Source organism: Somniosus microcephalus, unplaced genomic scaffold, assembly GCF_052327205.1.
Source record: "Somniosus microcephalus isolate GS21.2 unplaced genomic scaffold, FLI_Smic_1.0 scaffold114, whole genome shotgun sequence".
NCBI classification, from domain to species: domain Eukaryota; kingdom Metazoa; phylum Chordata; class Chondrichthyes; order Squaliformes; family Somniosidae; genus Somniosus; species Somniosus microcephalus.
In genome coordinates this window covers 192,817-197,804 of record NW_028225301.1, presented here as the reverse complement: position 1 = coordinate 197,804, position 4,988 = coordinate 192,817, and positions in this window count along the sequence as shown.

Sequence of the window (4,988 nt, the reverse complement as noted above, 5' to 3'; positions counted from 1 at the left end):
CACTTTTTGAAGTCGAGTCACTGTTGTAATGTAGGAAATGTAATGTAGCCTGCACAATAACCTCTGTTTAATCACTAACGAGAAACCGTGGATCAGTTATCCCCTTATCTCTTCCCAGTAAATTCATAAAACAAGCCTATTAATCCCACAACACCTTCCCGACAGTCACTTGACTGATTTGCTATATTTTCTCATGGATGGCTAATGAGCGAATGTTTCCACCTGTACCAGGCCTGACCCCTCTTTTGCTGGTAACCGATTAATGTTTAATATGTGGACATATTTTCAAAGCTCACCATGGGCTTTCCACTTGCTACACCCATACTTGCATTTCCCAACTCGAGGCTCTGCAATAAACTGGTTGCGGCCTCGAAGCCTACTTTCTATCCGAGCTAATATTCCTGTTGCTTACAACAGCCTGCAAAGCTTCTGTCGGGGGCAATGTTTATTGAATTCCTGTGACCGAGAAACATAGATAGGAGCAGGAGTCGGCCATTCGGCCCCTCGAGCCCGCTGTGCCATTTTAATTAACATGGCTGATCATCCAAACTTAGTACCCTGTCCCTGCTTTCTCCCCATATCCCTTGATCCCTTCAGCCTCAAGAAATATATCCAACTCTTGAATATATTTAATGAATTGACTTTAACTGCCCTGTGTGGCAGAGAATTCCACTGGTTCACCATTCTCCGGCTGAAGAAATTCCTCGTCTCAGACCTAAATGGCTTGCCCCTTATCCTTAGACTGACCTCTGGTTCTGGACTCCCCTGACATTGGGCACATCCTTCCTGCATCTAGTCCTGTTATAAAATTATAAGTTTCAATAAGATCCCCTCTCATTCATCTAAACTCTAGCGATTATAAGCCTAATCGACCCAATCTCTCATGTCATTCCTGCCATCCCAGGTATCAGTCTGCTGAAACTTTGTTGCACTCTCTCCATGGCAAGAACATCCTTCCTCAGAAGGCGACAAAATCTGCACACAATACTCAAGGTGTGGTCTCACCAAGGGCCTGTAAAACTACAAGATATCCCTGCTCCTGTATTCGAATCCTCTCGCTATGAAAGCCAACATTCCATATGCCTTCTTAACCGCCTGCTGCACCTGCATACTTCAGCGACTGGTGCACAAGGGCACCCAGATCTCGTTGCACTTCCCATTTTCCCAATCTATTGTCGTTCAGATAATCTGTCTTCTGGTATTTTGCCACCGAAGTGGATAACCTCCCATTTATCCACATTATACTGCATTTGCCATGCATCTGTCCCATCACCCAACCTGTCCAAATCGTACTGGAGTTTCTCTGCATCGTCTTCACAGCACACACGCCCAGCCAGCTTTGTGTCGTCTGCAAACTTGGAGATATTACATCTAGTTCCCTCGTCTAGTATGTGTATGTATGGGCAGCAATACCTAATCCCCAATTTTAGTCATTCTGGTTGGTGTAAGTGAGAATGTTGACCACCAAATCTGACATGAAGTGCCCCATGCGTGCAGAGCATCTTATTAGCTGTAATCACAGGTGATCTCATTGCAGTTTGATGGGGTAGATGCGGGGAGGATGTTTCCCCTGGCTGGAGAGTCTAGAACCAGGGGTCACCGTCTCGGAATAAGGGGTCAGTCATTTAGGACTGATTGTGGTGAATCTTTGGAATTCTCAAGCCAGAGGGCTGTGAAGGCTCAGTCGTTGAGTATATTCAAGACGGAGATCGATAGATTTTTGAATATTAAGGGGGAGAAAGGGATATGGGCATAGTGCAGGAAAGTGATGAGGTAGCAGATCAACCATGATCTTATAGAATGGCGGAGCATGCTCAAAGGGCCAAATGTCCTACACCTGCTCTTATTTCTTTTGTTCTTCTCCGTGTCGATGACATTTGTCCTTTTTTGAATTGCATCGAGCCATTTGAATAGTACCATTATGGGAATCCCCTTCCAAGATGAAACCACAGGCTGGCTCTACATAATAGAAGGGAACGTAGCTCAGTAGTTACTGGACTAGTAATCCCGAGGCCTCTACTTAATGATCCGGCGCCCTGTGTTCAAATCTCGAGCTGGGTAAATTACATAGGGTATACGGCACAAACACCATTAGGCCGAACCAGTCCATGCCGGCGTTTATGCTCCAGACGAGCTTCCTCCCGTCTTTCCTTATGTAACGCTAGCTTTAACCATATATTCCTTTCTCCCTCATGCTTGTCTGGCCTCCCCTTTAATGCATCTATACTATTCGCTTCAACCACTCCCTGTGGTAGCGAGTTCCACATTCTCACCACTCTCTGGGTAAAAAAAGTTTCCCCTGAATTCTCTATTGGATTTCTGGGTGACTATCTTATATTGATGGCCTCTAGTTATGCTCTTCCCCACAACTGGAAACAATCTCTCTGTATCTACCCAAACCTTTCATCATTTTCAAGGCCTCTATTGGGTCACAACTCCGCCTTTTTTTTCCCCCCAAGAGAAAAGAAACCCAGCCTGTCCACCCTTTCCTGATAGGTATACCCTCTCATTTCTGGTAGCATCCTTCTAAATCTTCTCTGCACTCTCTCCAGTGCCTCTATCCTTTTTATAACATGGTGACCAGAATTGTAGGCAGTGCTCCAAGTGTAGCCTAACCAAGGTTCGATACAAGTTTAGCCTAACTTCCTTTAAAATCAATTAATTAAATACATCGGGAATAATAAGTAACGGTGACCATGAAACTGTCGGATTGTCATAAAACCCCATCTATTTAACTAATATCCTATATGTGACACCAGAGCCACAGCAATGTGGTTTACTGTGGAATAGCCTGTCAAACCACTCAGTTGTACCGAACTGCTACAATTCATGCTGCGGTTCAAGAAGTGGGTTCACCACCACCTTCTCAAGGGCCATTGGGGAAGAGCAATAACGGCTAGCCTTGCCAGCGGCACCCTTAGCCCGTAAATATATAAAAAAGGAATTTTGTAAAACGTCACATCCGCATAACCAGGCCCAACATCTCCGGAAAGAAGGTGAAGTGTCTGGTGTGCTCCGGCTCCCTTCCTCTCATCGTGCAAAGGACCGTTCACACTTCACATTCGTTTCGTATAGAATCCTCTGCCAACTCTATCGATTCGATCTTGCATGAATAGATAACAATGGTATTAAGTGGCGAAGTAGCTTTAACGTAGATAATTGTGAGGTGATGCACTTGAATAGAAATATCTCCGACACCTTGGATCATGAAACTGATTGGGGTAGAAGAGCCGAGGAATGTAGGGATACTGGTGAAAAATCATTAGTAAATAAATTCTACCGAAGCACTAGGATTGAGGTTTAGGGATATAGAATTCAATTTACTGAAGCTATGTTAAACTTGTAAAAAGCCCTGTACTTGGAGCACTGAAAGAGATTTGCATTTATATAGGGCCTTTCACGACCACGGGGCGTCCCAAGCGCTTTACAGACAACGAAACACTTTTTTTTGAAGCGCAGTCACTTTTGTACTCTAGGAAACGCGGCAGCCGATTGCGCACAGCAAGCTCCCACCACCAGCAATGTGATCAGGAGCAGGTAATCTGTTTCAGTTCTGGTTGCACCGTTCTGGCCTCCATACTATAAAAAAGACCTAGAAGCAGTGGAGGGAGTGCCAGAAAGATTTACAAGAATGGCACCAGAACTGAGAGATTACAGCTATCGTAAAGCATTAACAGGTTGTGGTTTACTCTTCAGAAAAGAGGAGACCTGATCGAGGTCTTTAAATTATGAATGGCTAGGTCAGATGTGGAGGGAACGTTTCGACTTGTGGGAGAATCCAAAACAAGGGGCCATAAATAAAAGATAGTTACTAATGAATCAAATAGGAAAATAAGGAGAAATACATTTACTCAGTGATTAGAAAGTGGAATCGCCACCACAGGAAGAGGTTGAGACAAATAGCTTAGATACTTTCAAAGGGAAACTGGACGAGTACATGAACGAAAAGGGAATAGGAAGATATGCTGAAAGGGTGAGATGAGGTTGATGCAATGGGAGGAGACTCGTGTGAAGCATAAACAGCAGCACAGACTAGTTGGGCAGAATGGTTTGTTTCTGTTCTATCCAATTCTATGTATTGCCATTGTCCCAGGGTTCAGTCCCAAAATAATGTAATTCCTATTGCAAGGCTCCATGGTATCATACAGCGATCCGAATCTTCGCACATTGCGCCGATCCATATCCCCATCGGATTTCCAGATGTTCATTTCTTTGGCAAATATAACATTTTGGATCCTACTGTGTTCTGCAACATCCAGCTCTTTTTGAACCTGAGTCAGCACAAATCCTCCATACATACGGCAAGTGATTGCCTGGGAGACCAGTTGCTCCCAATAATGTTTGTTGTTCTGAATGATTACTGTATTAACTTTATTGTTAACCTGTCCTAACCCTTCTGCCAGTTCAGTTACTGAACCCACGGACCCTGCTTGTTCTGATACACCACCGTCTGCCTATTAAATTCTTTTAAGCCAACCCCGTAATTGTTAGAGGATTGTCTCATCATCTTCCCGCACTGTCTCTCCGTTAATTCATCTAAATCTCTAACCTGACTAGCGATTAGTAAAATGATGTCTCATTTCTATTATCACCGCAGGCTACAAATTCTACACATATTCGAGTACATAAATAGGAAGGCAAAGATACAGAAGAATATGTTTACCGGAGGAATGATCTGGAGTTACAATCCACAGTATAAATCTTCATGTGCACGCGTCCCTACAAGTCATTTACAGGTCCTTCCAGAAGATGGGAACATTGAACTTTGCTCTCGAGTCTCCCAGCTCGCAGTTTTATTTTATCGCTGTCTGCTGCGTGTGTTATACATCACCGCGGAAGAGCTTGTTCAAGAAGTGCTTTCGCAGTCGCTAAAGCAGTACAGCGACGAAAAGGAATAGCTTCGACCCACGTAGTGAAATAATCAACAGTAACTGAAAGATATATATTTGCCCGTGCCGTCTGAGGAAGCTCGCCTGTGTAGTCAATTT